Raw genomic sequence first — 16,315 nt, 5'->3', positions numbered from 1 at the left:
AATAGAACTTTTCTGTGATGATGAAAATGTTCTATGTCTGTCTTTTCAAATACTGTAGCCACAGCCTATACATAAGCCCTTAAAATGTGGCTAGTGTGACAGATGAATTTCTCAGTTTATTTGATTTTGATTAATTTAAATTGGAACAACTATATCTGGCAAGTGGCTACTGTGTTGAACAGCACGGATATAGAACTTCTAGTGTGTCCTATTCCAAAGTCCATGCTCTTAATGTTGCCTGTGAGGATTTCTAGAAGACTAAAGATTTGGCAGCTCAAGATTTAATAGTAGAAAGGTTTGAAACTTTTCATTATTTTTGCATTAAATTTCTGTCAGTTTAGCAATATGTAGCAAGTAATAAAGGCATTTTAACAATGAAAGATGCTTTTAAAAATCACATGAAATTTTAAACAAAAATAATTGTTCTTGCTGAAAAAAAAATCAGAAAGTTGAATTTTGCAATGCTCAAATAAGTTGTTACTTCTGTACTACTGCTTTGTGTAATCTTATTTAGTTACACAAGTCACAAAGAGAAACATAAAATCTCTGAGTTCCTCATAGAATGGCAACCAGAATAGTAACGGAATGAAATCTGTATCAGGTCTTGTTATTAAACAATGGAGATCACTTTACAAAAGAAAAACTATTGTGTTCTCAAAACCAGCCAGTAATACCACTAAGAAGCTTGTTTTTTCTTATATTTCATTACTAATCTGACTTGTTAGGAGAGACTAGGAGCCTGTAGTAAATACAGTAGTTAGTTTCTCCCATCAACACCCAGGGAGACTTTATGACTAGGCATTTTGTTTGGACAGTTCCCTTCCCCCAAGGAAAAAGAAGGAAGAAAGAAAGGAGGGGAGGAAGGGTGGGAAGGAGGGAGGAAGGGAGAGACAAGAAACTGCTGTAGGCCACTGTTAAGCATAGATTGCCTTCTTTTTAAAAAGATTTTATTTATTTATTTGAGAGGTAAAGTTACAGACAGTGAGAGGGAGAGACAGACAGAAAGATCTCCCGTCCGTTGATTCACTCCCCAGATTGCCTCAATGGCCTGAGCTGCGCCAATCCGAAGCCAGGAGCCAGGAGTTCCTCCAGGCCTCCCACATGGGTGCAGGGGCCCAAGGACTTGGGCCATCTTCCACTGCTTTCCCAGGCCATAGAAGAGAGCTGGATTGGAAGAGGGGCAGCTGGAACTAGAAATGGCATCCATATGGAAAGCCGGGGCCGCAGGCGGAGGATTAACCTATCGTGCAACAGTACCAGCCTGGCATGAATTGCCTTTTAGGGAACAAATTTCAGGAACAACACTAAGAAAGTACCTTGGCCCTCCAAGACTTTTCCTGCTACTGGTAATCAATTCCTCTGTTACCAAATTAAACTGATAATTCAAAATGCAAGTTTTTCAAAAGGTAAGCTAACCAATGAAAATTCATAAATTAAGAGTAATGGCAGTGAAAGCATTATGTTTTCTGGTCATTTCTAGGAAACAGTAAGGGGAAGAAAGACATTAAATGGTGGTTCTGCTGCCTGCAGGCAAGAGGGAAAGGGGATGTTTTCAGTCTGTTTATCCCTCTTCAAAGCTGTGTGCCTTGCTCACATTAGTCCCTAGTCCCATTTGGTTGATGTTGCTTTTTTTTTAAATTTTTTAAAAAAATTTTTGACAGGCAGAGTTAGACAGTGAGAGAGAGAGAGAGACAGAGACAGAGAGAAAGGTCTTCCTTCCGTTGGTTCACCCCCCAAATGACTGCTAAGGCATCAATGAGTTAAAAAATGACAGCCCTCTGAAAAGCGCCCAGTGCATAGTATTAGCTCTCATTGTTAATGATTTTCTCTCTGGTGGGTAGAAGGATGGCGATAGCATAACCTTGCACTTGGAAGTTTACATCCAAATCACAGATTTGTTCCATGTTTCATGCTGACTTCAACTGGTAAGAGTTGCTGGTTAGGCTGATCATTGAGAACAATTCTGAGGTTTCTTTTCAATTTCAGAGAAATCATGTCCCCAGTATTCTTAGTTCATTTGGAATTGCTATATGACAAGATTCCTGATACAGGTAAGCCATAAAAGAAAAGGCTTATTTGGCTTATAGTTTTGGAAACAGAAGCAGGAAGACCACTCGTACCTTCCCTTCTGGTCTCCCCTGAAGCAGGCCATGCAACCCAGGAAGGACACTCTTGTATCTGCTCTTGTCCTCTAACGAGTCTCATCTGACAGATGTCTCATCCTTTCCTAGAGGGCCAGATTGTCACAAAGAGACCAGGAGAATCTGCACCAACAGGCTTATGCAAGACTACCCTCAGTTCATAACTTTTTGATTATACCTTTTTTCCCCTCAATTGTGCTCTGCACAAACATAATAATTGTTTTCCCTGAATTCTTGTCTTCATTTCTGAAGGCTCTCATGTCATACAAAACTTATGTAAGAGAAATTTGTGTTATCTTCCCTTGTTAATCTGCCTTTTGTCACATGGGCCAAAGTCATGAGCCTGGCCATGGATAAGGAAAACACACCGAATGTTCTCCTTTGCATATCATGCTTCATCCCTGAGTGAATGTGAGGAAAGAAAAACAAAGTCAACATTTTAGTGAGTTATTTTTAGAAGCTAATGATCTCTTTTAACACTTGGGTGCGTGGCTTAATGTGATGTGACAGTCTCCTTCACATTGTTTATTTATTTGCAGTGAATATTCAGTTAACCGTTTGTTACTTTAAATTTTTTTTACATATCTTCTTCCCAACCAGAGTAACAGTTTCCTGGATTACCAACAAAGGAACAGCAAAACTATAAAAAGGACATAAAGGAATAATAATTGAGAAGTGGTGATTGCATTTTGGAACAATGATCAGCTTTTGTTAGGCCCATCTATTTCTCCTTTGGCTTTCTACAGCTCTGTTCATATTGCATTTTACTTGCAAAAATTCTTGGCTTATAATGACCTGAAAGTCTGCTTCTATTTGATTCAATCTGCCATAAGCAAACAGAGGCAAACAAATGCTTTATAAATGAGGAATGACAAAAATGGCTTAATATATCAACCTAGCCAATAACAAATGCCATTTCTGGACAGCCATTGACAAAATTACTGACAATGCAAACCTTGATCAGAAAAATAAATATAGAAGGGACAATCTTTTCACTTAAACTCATCACACATAAATCTGTAGTTACCTGGCCTTGAATATATGCCTACATGCGTACATCTTTATCAATCTCCTTGCACATCTCCGTATTTCATTTCCACGTAAGTAAACATCTGCTGGAACTATATAGTTCTGAGTTTACTTGAGTTATAGCAAAGATTTAGGTATTTGTTTTTCCTCCTCCATTTAAAAAACATTAAAAATGGAAAATTCTTCCCATGAAATTAATATTTATATAAATGGATTTTCTCCATATGTAACTAAACAGTCAAATAAATCATTTGAAACTTAAAATGTATTCTCTAACAGCAACAACTATGTTCCACATTCTAAATTTACATTTGGTGACTGATGTGTTAGTATTACTTTTCCTAGTTTAGAAAATAATGGTAACATTTGTTTTACTGCTGAGATACAGTTATGCTAGAATTAGACCACAGTATTATTTGATGTTGTATTAAATTTATTTAAATAAGTGAAGAGTTATTTTGGTAAAAAATGTTACATAGTTTTTTAAAGATAAAATTTATTAGATATGGTCTTTATGGTGTTAATTAGCAGAAAGCAGTTGGAAAATTTGTCATTTGCCACTATAATATAACCACGGTGTTGGTTATACAAGCGAATCTCATATTTAAATATTCTTGTTGCCTTTTCTATGATTTTATAGTTTATAGATACCTCCAAAAATGTAGATTGGACAGGGGGGAGAATACATGTGTAACTTCAGTCTAAAGTCAGCTTCTGTTAACATTTAAGTATATTTCTTTTTTAATTAATTGACTTGCTTTGATTTTATATAATTAACATTACACTGCATATAATTTTCCATGCTGCTTCTACTTCCTTAATGCTATATTAGGAGCAGTTTGTTAGGTCATCCAAATCAACTTACAAATGAAAACCAACTCTGTAACTAAAATTTTAATGGCTGTATTAAATTCTGCTCATCTATGATAGTAGTGGCCAATTTTTCTGGGACAGGGCCAGAGAGTAGGTGCATTCTTCTTCTTGAGACTTAGGGTCTTATTCAAAACTACTTTGCTCAGCTATTGCATTGTGAAAGCAGCCTTCACTGTACATAAGCCAATGGGTTTAGAACTCTTAACTCATATCCTGTGTGTGAAACAGAGGACTTGCTGGATTTGGCTTGCGAGCCTTAGTCTGAGGAGCTCGGATGCACAGCTTCACTGGCAGTTACGCTTCTGCCTATCTATTTTGCTTCTTATCTGAGAACGATGTTGGTGGTTAAATGCTTAAGTTTTAATGAAATCATTTCAAGAATGCAGAGATTTTATAGAAAGGCATTTCTAGAAATTAATTCTAAAGTTGGCGTCTCCCAGAATCTAAAACCAATCTGACTTGTGTGATTTAGACTGAGATATTTTGCCCATCTTTTATGTATTAGTGATTATACTTTGTTATTATTTTCTTAAAAAAAAAGGTCCTCAAAACAATGATAGTTAATAATTAATAGGACATCCTGTCCTTGTGTAGTTATTTTTCGAACTTGTAACAAAGAAAATAGACTACTGGGAAAGAATCAGTAAGTGTGTGATTAAAATAAGGCTTTATTTCAAAATGCAAACCCTGAGAGGGCTACAGTAGAATACCCTCACTTGGACCAGGAGGGTGGAATCTTACATCAGGCTCCAACAGATGGTTTCCTTCATCACTGGTTTCTAGGGTAGTTGAGAAACGATGCTTTTCAGAAGCGGGAGGAGGTCTTCTTATGAATTAGCATGCATGGTTTGAGCAATGTGCATTTTATTAAGAAGGACAAGGAAAAAGTGCTAGAGAGCAGGATCCTATGTAAGAGCGAAACAATGAGGAACAGCTTTTTCATACTATGTACTAGTAACATATTACGGGGGATTTACCCTTTATTTTATCTGAAATGGAGAGAGAGAGAGAGAGAGAGAGAGAGAGAGAGAGAGAGAGTTCCCATCTGCTGGTACACTCCCCAAATGCCCTCAATAACTGGAACTGGGTCAAGCTGACACCGGAAATTCAGAACTCAGTGCAGATTTCCCATGTGGATAGCTGGGACCCAAGTACTTGAGCCCTTGTCTGCTACCTCTCAGAACGCGCATTAGCAGGAGCTGTTATCTTTGAGCAGAGCGAGGACAAAAACCTTGGCTTTCCAATTTGAGACAAAAGCATCCTAAGCAGTGGCTTAAGCCCTATGCCAAATACCATTCCCTTTTGAAAACTAGAAACATGCATTTATAATAAAGTAATTTCCTAAGATCTTTATCTTCTTTTCTTAAATTATCACTATGTCAAAAACTTAGTTATTTTGCTGACTTAAATACTATCGCAAAAGTTAGTCTGTTGACTAAACAGTGGACTTTCCTACCCTTTCATCCATGCTTCAGTTTGTTGAAGTTTCAAGTGCCAGCAGTCAATCATTGTTGAAAAATATTAAATGGAAGGGCAAGGCATTGGGCCCAGTGATAAGTCACTGCTTGGGACATCTGCAACCCATACCAGAATACTTGAGTCTGAGTTCTTGTTCCACTTTGGATTCCATCTTCTTGGTAAAGTGCACCTGGGAAAGGCAGCAGTTGATGGCTCAAGTACCTGTATCCCTGCTACCCACATGGGAGATCCAGACTGAGTTCCTGGCTCTTGGATTTTACCTGGCCAGCTCCAGTGAGTGCAGGCATTTGGGGCGTGATCTCAGTTTCTCTCTCTCTCTCTCTCTCTCTCTCATTCTCTCCCCCTCTATTTCTCTCTGCTTTTCCAAGAAAATGAAAATAAATAAATGTTTTAAAATATTAAACGTAAAACATAAAGGTATAATAATTCATATATTTTAAATAATTTTGTATATTTTAATAATTGTTGTGTTTTTTATTGGTTACTATTGTTTATTTATTATTGTTCCCAATTTACAAATGCTTTCACCATACAACGATAACCAATGCTTGAGGGGATAAATATGTTTGCCCTGATTTGAGCATCACCCAGTGCACACCTGTATTGAGACATCACATTGTAACCCACTAATATGTACAATTTTTATGTAGCAATTTAAAAAGTAAATTTTATCATAGTGTATATGTATGGGAACAATAAACTAACATATGATTCAGAACTAACCACAGTTTTAGACATCTACTGGGGGTCTTTCAAACCTATGCCTGCAGAAAAGCAGGAACTATTATATATGAAAGGTTAAAATGGGATAAATTCAAAGGTGATTGGTCAGATCCATGATGCAGATTTTTGTCACTAAGTATTCCTTTTTTTTTAAGATTTATATATTTATTTGAAGGGCAGAGTTACAGAGAAACAGAGGCAGAGAGAGAGAGAGAGAAGTCTTCCATCCACTGTTTCACTCCCCAAATGGCCACAATGGCTGGAGCTGCGCCAATCTGCAGCTTGGAGCCAGGAGCTTCTTCTGGGTCTCCCACTGGGGTGCAGGAGCCCAAGGACTTGGGCCATCTTCCACTGCTTCCCCAGGCCATAGCAGAGAGCTGGACGGGAAGTAGAGCAGCTGGTACTCAAACCGGTGCCCATATGTGATGCTGGCACTGCAGGAGGCGGCTTTACCTGCTACACCACCGTGCCGGCCCCACTAAGTATTCCTAAATACTGCTTAGGAGGTGAAATATTCAATCAACCATCTTCCCAAAGTAGGTAAATAACAATATTGTAATAGCTTCCCTGAGATGAACAATGATCATGTGGCAGGAACATTATCTTGTATTGATTTGTAACAACACCATGAGCTACATTTTGTACTGTTGATTTTGGAGAAAAGATAACTGAGACTTAGAGATTTTAAATAACTTAGATCATATAATCCATGGAAGTGAAAGTTTGACCTTGGGCCAATCTGACCCCCAGTAGGTATCTCTCTCCCTCCCTCCCTCCCTCCTTCATTCCTTCCTTTTAGATTTTTATTTATTTATTTGAGAGAGAAAAAGAGAGGGAGAGACACAGAGAGAGAAGCCTTCCACCTGCTGGTTCACTCCCCAGTTGTCTGCAAAGGCCGGAGCTGGGCCGATCTGAAGCCAGGAGCCAGGAGCTTCTTTCAGGTCTCCCAGGAGGATGCAGGGGCCCAAACATTTGGGCCACCTTCCATTGCTTTCCCAGGCCACTGCAGAGAGCTGGATCAGAAGAGGAGCAGCCGGGACTTGAAACCAGTGCTCATATGGGATGCCTGCACCACAGGCAGAGGCTTAGCCCAGTACATCACTGTGTGGACCCCAACTCCATGGATTCTTAATGAAGCTATAGAAATGACTTAATTATTCATCACAACAACTTAAAGATTGCTGGAATTCAGGACACATTACCTCACAGTATGGCATTTTGGAATTTGAAAAAAAAAGGAGAAGGAGGAGGTCATTCTCACCCTCTCCTCTGAAGCAGGCCATATAACATTTCAAAGGGAACCCTCTCTGGGGCCAATGCTATGGCACTGCATTTTGAGCTGATGCTTGTAAAGTCACCTTTCCATATGGGAATGTTGGTTCAAGTCTCAGCTGTGCTGCTTCCAAACCAGTTTCCTGATAATGTGCCTGGAAAGGCATCAGAAGATGGCCCAACTACTTGGTCAGCTACCACCCATGAGGGAGACTAGGATGGAGATCCTTGCTCCTGGCTTTTGTCCTGGCCTAGACCTGGCTGGTGTGGCAATTTGTGGGGAGTGAACCAGTGGATAGAATATACATTCCTGACTACCACCTCACTTTCTGTTGCTCTGCCTTTAAAATAAATAAATAAATGTTAAAATAAATGAATAAATATACAAGGGTGTCTTCCTTACTGCTGAAATCACAGTGACACAGAGAATCATCTGAACAAACAGATCTTGCTATGCTACCCCCAATTTTTACCATTAAATCAGACACTGTGTGCTCTGATCATGACTCTCCATGACTGTCCACTCTTCATCAAATCTAAATACTAAAATACACAAATTTCCCCATTTCTTTGAATTTTCATCTCCTTCTGAAGGCTCCCATGTCACTTACTTTGTGGATTTGCATATTATAAACTCATTTGTTTTTCATTTATTAATCAATCTTTTTTTATAGGAGCTTCTGCCTTGAACCTTGTAACAGGTGATGGAAAGATATTTTTTCTTCCCCTGGAAGGCCATTTTCTGGCAAAATTTCACTTTCTAGTCAAATAATTGACAAACATGTTAATAATAGTAGCAGTTTCTTTCCTTATTAACGATTTCTGTAGTGATTTTATTGTTTTTTGCTACACAGTCCCACAATATTCCCAAAGTGCAACATTCAGTCTTATTGAAAAGCGCTGTCACTGAAGAAGATTCATAGAGTGAACCTGCAGTCCCCGTTCCTTCTCCCTGCAGTGTTAAGAGCCAAACTCTAACATTTCCTTTTAGGTTTGCTAAGAGGAAGGGAAAAAATTACCCATGAGAGTACACTGGGACAACACAATTTGCATATCTTAACAGCCTCCCATGGTGCCCTGCAAGCCGAGAACAGTTGAAGGATATAGAGTTCCTTTTACACAGCATAACCAGCGGAAATCGCCACTGATGTTAATTTGAAACAGAATGAGATAGCCACACTGAAGTGCCTTGAGGAAGTACACAAAGAGGGCCTTCTCTTGTTCACAAGGTGCTGACAGTGTGGGTGCGAGTCCATCCTGTGCAGCTGATGTAAGGAATGGCACATCCTTAAATCTCAACACCTGGACAGAGCTTGGGAGACCTTGAAAGAAAGCTACACAGACGGTTTCTCATTATGACACTGCAAAAATCCCAACAGGCATCTGCAGCTGGCTCAGTTAGGAACTGAGTTTAAAAAAAAAAAAAAAAAAAAAAAAAAAACCTTTTTTTTTTTTAAGAAAGACTCATTTATCAAGGCACACAAACTTAAGCTATTTAATAGATCCTATCTAAGTTCTTCATTCAGATGGATCCATTTTAGCATGATGGTTCTGAAGTTATTGTTTGCCTTATGTACCGATAGAGTAGATCAATAGTTTTCTTTAAGCCTAAGTACTTTAAGCCAATTCACTTGTCCTTGTAGAACTTTGCTTTGTTTTTGTCTTTTCCTATTAAAAATATCGCCTCTTCTACATCCCTATGTAATTAAAAATAGAATGTGCTGAAAATTTTGCAGATGAGCTTTTGAAACACAGTAGCTGTATACGCATAAACAAGTGCGGCTCTGTCACCAATTCCTTTGTCTTTCAAAATTATCAGATTCCATGTCCAGTTAAACTGGTGATCAGTGTTTGAAAGATACGTAGGTTAAAATATGAACTCAGGTAGACTGTACGATCTTCCTAAGTGATGAGATGCATACTGCACAAACAGTGTAGCACAGAAAACTCAGTATTTCTGAGTGAGAGCTGGTTTTTCCTAACCTGCAGAGCAGTGGCATAGAGTTTCTTACCACAAAGGACTGGCTTGAGGTTAAACAGAATGAATGTTACTAAGGCATTGTGTAACTGTACAATGGAAAGGCACACATCACAAAATAATTGACTATGCTATAGGTTTCTTGCCTTGGAATTACTTTCCTTACAGTAAGCCTTTTTAGAATAAAATGAGACAGAAATAAATAATGAATAGAAAATAGTTTCTCTGTTTGTACTATGAATTCCTACGTTATGTAATTTATGTATGGTGAAAGACTCAATTAAAAAAAGAAAAGAAGAAAAACCCAGGTCTCATCCTGGACACACTTAGAGTAGGTTTTAGGATTAGTGATACACTTGTAATCAGACACAAATGAGGAACTCTGGAAAATGTATCTACATTCTTCAGAGAAAGAAAACACCTCTACAGGACCCAGTGATCCTGGAAGCCTGATCCTGGCCTCCACTACACAGGATGGAACTTGTGCTAACAGGGAGGAAGTGGGAAGAAGTCCAGAAACAAACCTTTGTGGGGTGAGACTGGAAGATGCAAAGGAATCAGCATGCACTTTGTGTTGGTCTCTTGCAGGAGGGGAAAGGCAGGTGATAGCAAGGAATGGAAGTTTTGCACTGAGAATGGACAGATTACCCTGTACAACTGTTGTTTGCACATGTTGCTCCGGAATGACTTCACTTCCAAGGGCACTATTACATAAGGGTGACACATAACGAAGAAGGGCAAATCTCCCATTCAATTTAGACCTAACCACCATGCCTTGTGGGAAGCACTACCATGTCCATTTGTCATGCACTGGGAGTCACCCTTAACAAATACCACACTGGAGAGGACACAGGAGCAAACGCAAAGCTCCAGGATTTGAACCCAGGCCATTTAACTCGGCATCAAATAGTTACCCACAAACATTGAATGATTCTGAGATGTGGATGACTGGAAAATTAGGTAGTTAAAGTGAAGGCATTTTGCCAAGGTTCTGTGATAGTTTCTGTTTTGTCTTTTCAAATGTATAGAAAATGCGCATAGAGGTTGCTGAATGAATATCATTTTCAACATTGGGTAATTCCTTTAAATGATGCCTTTTTGCAGGGCTGTAAGGGGTATTCACTGAGGAAAGAAGATGAGCTGGGTGCAAACATCAATAGTAACCACTCATAAGCTCCCTGTCACCTGGGATGTGTTAAGCTTCTAAGGATTAAAAAACAAAAAAAACAAACAAACAAAAAACAAAGAAACAAGAAAAAAATCTCACAATATGAGACACAGATCTTGTTGCAAAAGAAATTTCAGTCTGTTGGTAATTGAAAGACAATTTATACAATAAAACTGCAATGCGTATTTTCTTACACATACCAGAACTTACTATTATCTTATTTATTAATAAGAATTCTATACTGTATAAAAAAAAACCTTAAATTCTAAAATAACTTGGTGAGAAAAAAGAATGAGATATGTTTAGTATTATTTGATAGCTCTAATATGAAAATTCTGGCTCATGAAGGAATAATTATAAAAAATTCAGATTGGGACTGGAGTTACAGCATAGTGGGTGAGCTACTGACTGAGAAACCTGCATCCTGTTTGGGCGCTGCTCCGCTTCTGATCCAGCTCCTTGCTAATGACCTGAGAAAGCAACAGAAGACGGCCCAAGTGCTTGGGACCTTGGAAGCCTGGAAGAAACTCCTGGCTCCTGGCTTCAAACAGGCCCAGCTCTGGCTATTGTGGCCATTTGAAGAAAGAACCAGAGGATGGAAGACCTATCTTTCTCCTTCACTCTCTTTCTCTCTCCTTCTCTTGCTGTGGCTCTTTCAAGTGAATAAATAAGCCTTTAAATAATAATAATAATAATAATTTGAGTCAAAGAGAAAAACAGATTAAGGAGTTAATGTAATAAGAGGGAATTGTGGATTTACCTGGAGAAAAAAAATGATTATTTGGTTAAAACTGATTCAGATTATGGGAGACTTTGACATCCAAGCTAGGGAGCTAAAAGCAAACGTAGTCATTCCCATACTCATAATGCTCTCAGAGAACCATTCCAATTCCAAGTTTCTATGATCCTGGGTATTCAACAAACCACAGTTCTTTGTTTTAAAATGCTTTGCTGCCACAACCACAAACTATTTTAAGGACTGAGCACACACTCAGCACCTAATTCTGGGAAAACCTGGTTCACGATAATGGTCTATCTACATGAAATAAAAATGTGATGTTCATGCTCTTATTTTAATTCCTATCAAAAGGCTACTCTGAAAAGTTTCACATACATGAACAAATCTTAGAAGCTGATGAAATTGCTGCATGTTCAAAAGTGGTAAAAGAGAAGACAGTCCCACTACAAGATTCGAGGATGGAGTAAGGCTTTGATTTGTCTGTCCCACTCACATTACCTGGTTGATGGTAACCCCTTCCATATGTGGCCCTAGAAAACCTTCACAGAGCTCTGTTGTCTCCTGAAAGAACTATCAACAAAAATGAGGGTAACCAAATTGCATGAAGGATTCTTACAAACGTTTTCTAATTCAGTAGTTTACATGTATGAGTTATGATAAAATAGTTTTGAGGGCTCATATTGAGAAAATAATTAAAAAGAAAACGGTTTCACTAAGCTATCTGTTGAACAAAATTCTGCTGCTACATCTGTTCAGTAAAAAATCTAGACCAAAAATTACAATGTCATGTAAATAGAAAACAATAATATTTGATTACCTAGCTCAAAGGAAATGCCTTGGCATGGGAAAATAAAACTTCACAAAAGAAGGATTAGATTTAAAGTATGGGCTATCACCAACTGCTACAGTGGCTCCTAGAGCTCCCACAGCTTGAATATTTAGGAACACGACTGTAACATTGACCAGCAAATGACATAATTCTAGAATTAGTTATACAGACTTAAATAAACAAAAAGAAAGAAGTTTGCTGAATCTAGGTTTATTGTGAGATGTCAGCATCGAGAAATTTTAATCAGTTTATTTATTTAAGGAAGAATTAATAGCATAGCATAGTACAGAAAATATAGTACTATGGTAAAGTTACCTGATTTAAGACAAATTATTTAAGTGGATCACTTGTATCTTAATTTTCTTAGCCAATTTATATAGACTTTGGTTTTGACAAGACCTGGGCCGATCTTGTCACGTTAACTGAAATTAAATAATACTCAATGAGATTTCTTCAGGGACCGCTTTCATTTTTTTATAGAACTACTCTCCTTTCCTATCTCCACAGCTTCTGAAGTATCATTCTTCCATCTAATTTGAATAAAGTCATGTATGGATAGATTGTTTTTAATTTGAAGTGGTGGGTAGCATCATACTTAATTGGATGACTCTGTGAATTCCACAGATCAATGGAGAAGGCATCCATTAGCCAACTGACTTTTAACCTTCTCTTCTGACAAAACATAATGTATTTTTTGCACAAAGAAAATGAGCTAAGTCTCTGAATAAAACCAGGTTTATATGTGTAGCAACTTTTTGTAGAAAATACTCCAGATCAGAATGAGTGCTTGCCATGAAAGAAACCATAGGGCATTTCTCCAAAACTGGGATATGTGTATTTTTGCATTTTATACTATTAATTTCCAAGTCAGTTTCCAACTCTGGAATAATTGTTTTATATGCACATTATAACCTTCAATAGCAAGATTTTCTTTGCTACTGGCATGGATTCCTCTCCTTATTTCCTGGAATTAAGTATGAGTAACAGTAAAATGGAAACAAGGCAGTAGAAGAGTGTTGCTTTGTAAGAATAGAATTGCATATATATGGCATAAGTAATTGTACTAATTATTGCTTAAGAAATTACCAAAGTCTCCAAACCCATCCATCATTGTACTAGAAATTATTTTGTCAAGAAATCAGGATTCCATAGCACTGATATATTTCATGGAATGGTTCATAAACAGCAGGCCCTGTTGTAAGTACTTTATGTGGTAGATTATCTCATGGCAACTTTATGAGACATGTTATTATTATACAAATCATGAATATAGAGACACTGAGGTTTTAAGAGTCAAGTAACACTCTGGTGGTACAACCATTAGGAAGTAGAGTGCTGTATTAATCTTTTTTTTATTTTCTAAATTTTATTATGATTTTACATCTAAGGAATTGTAGACCTATGGAGGGACCATCTCAGAGGATTAGCTAGTTCCTAGGGATAGTGAACAACTTGTCTGAGAGCACTTCTTTGGTGTGCAAACCAACAGACTCCCAACCACCTCTTATATCAGACATCCACAAATCAGGCCAATATTCCCCTCACATAAACAGGCACTGGATATACCTAGAGATAACCCCTACAACCTAACCTGCTGCAATCATTCAAACTATCAGTCCTAAACCTCTTCAGCTGCTTACCTGGTTTCATCCCTTCCTAATCATGAAAAACAAAATAAAGGCTCTGGCTCATGTTTTGGCTCTACCCTGGTGTGTCTGCATGTGAGCCTGCATGATATGATGTGTCTCTCTCCTTAGAAACTCAGTGATAAACTATGCTTTCAATAGCATCTATGTCCTTAAAACCTGTATCCAGGGTTGACCCAAGACCGTTTGTAAAACCCTGTTCCCCTTTTCAAATCTCTTCCTTTTTCTTCTTCTTCTCTTCTTCTTCCCCCTCTTCCTAATTTAACAACTAGGAAATTGGCATTGGTACTACTCATAGAGCTTACTCAGATTTTATGATTTTTGTATATACATTGTGTGTGTTTGTATGACCAATTCTATGTAATTTTAACACGTCATTTCTACGACTACAACCACAATCAAGACATTCAGTGATATCACACCTCCCCATTCCAGACCCCAGGCAACAATTAATCTGTTCTTTATGTTAATCAAATGTTATTTTACAACTGTCATTTGTCATATTGTTGATTAGTATTCAGTAGGATGAATGTATCACGCTTTAAGCATTCACTTAAAGGATACCTGGGTAGTTGCTAGTGTGGGGCTGTTATGACAAAACCTGCTTTGAACATTTGTGTACAAGTTTCTTTGTGTTACACTGATGATTCTCAGTGGTACATGCCTCCCATTGTTCATAGCCTTGTCTTGAATATGGCTCGCATCAGTGAATCACATTATAAAATAGACAATGGCAGTAGTGACATTGCACCTTTAGACCTAAGGCCTTGGGAAGCTTCGAGTCTGGCTTATTTGGAAGTTAACTACACTGAGAATCTAGCATTGTTAGGAAATCCACGCTAGCCACACAGAGAGGCTAGCTTATGTCTGCCTCTCTTAGGAGGAAGAACCAAGAAATGAAGATGTATGACAAAACAAGACTATTGACCAACAGATACATTTGAGTTCTAGTGAACAGTAAACATCAATCTGTCCTTAAAAGCTGAAGTTGTGTTGAATGCATATCCTTAAGCCATGCCAGCTGATTCTTTTGAAGAAACAAGCTATGTTTCCAAAGTATTGACCAAATACAAGAATCATGAGGTAATGAATAAAATGGTTATAGTTTTAAATTGCTAAGTTTTGGGGAGGTTTATTGGCACAGCAATACATAGTTGGAACAGAAATACCCACCCTAGTATATACCAGGGGCTCAATACATGGTTAGTTTTGAAATTCATTTGTTGAGATTAATTAACTTTATTTCAGGTATCTGTCAACTACATGCATTTAAATAGGCAAAGTGTATAAGTTTATATTATATATTGCATAGATATTTGTGATATCTAGATATTCTAGAATTGCCCTGGCTTAGAAGTTACAAGACGTAAAATCAATACATGGCTGTATTATTACCATACTTTGAACCTCAAATAACTTGGATAAGTACTGGGATCAGATTAAAAAACTGATATAAATTATTTTGAATAATGTAAAACACTAAATGAATACAGGGTCTTTCATAGTGACCATCAAACAATTTGATTCACAGTTGACAAACAGATACAAAGGAAACATAGATATTAATTTTAGTTTAAGGAATATTGATTTAATATCACCATCATTTTTACTATCAAAATCATATAGTGTGTTTAGATAAGATATGGTGTATTCAATTTTCATTAATTTGTTTAGAAACCCACATTTTTAACAAATTGAACATATAATAAATTTTGTTTGAAAATATAAGTTACTAGCAGGGATATAGTTAATCTGAATTCATCAAAATAATTTATATCAGTTTTTTAATCTGAAAAGACTTCATTATTTTACTTAACTCCATAACACCAGAGAGAAGAGAATCATTCAGCTGTGTTGCCCAAAGACTCCTAGCAATTGCTGCTCGTCACGGGGCAGCAGGTCCAATGGAGCTCTTCAGGGCCAGCCTGGGGAGCTCGGGGCCCGAGCAGGATGCTGAGTGTCGTGTTGGTGGCAAAGGAACCACACCAAAGCCTGGAGATCAGTCAACGCCCAGGGCCCAGCTGGGTTCTCGACTTTATTGGGAGGGGAAGAGCTTTTATAGACACAGAAAGGGGGCTGTCCGGGGCACAAGGGAACCGAGCCAACCAGCTGAAAGGTAAGGCAGGACATGAGCCGGGCACGCCCTCAAGGGCCTATCACAGCCGAGGACACATACTATTCACAAACACGGAGGTCTCCTGTCAGGCTAGGTACCTCCCCCGGGGGCCATCTTGGATTGTTGGAAACGCTGAGTCACTGGGATGCGGAAGTGCGGCAAACTCGAGCAAAGGCTTAGCGGCCTTGTGGAGCATAGGCTTAGCAACTTTGTTTCCTTTCTGGTTGGAAACCTCCCCCCCCCCCCCCCCCCCAAGCAATGAGCTTCAAGTCTTCCATTTTCTTTTTTATTCTGTCAACAAAGGAAAATTGTGACAACATCT

Source organism: Lepus europaeus, chromosome 18 (genome assembly GCF_033115175.1).
Source record: "Lepus europaeus isolate LE1 chromosome 18, mLepTim1.pri, whole genome shotgun sequence".
Taxonomy (NCBI): Eukaryota; Metazoa; Chordata; class Mammalia; order Lagomorpha; family Leporidae; genus Lepus; species Lepus europaeus.
The sequence above is the reverse complement of the archived record's forward strand: the minus strand, read 5'-3'. Positions refer to the sequence as shown.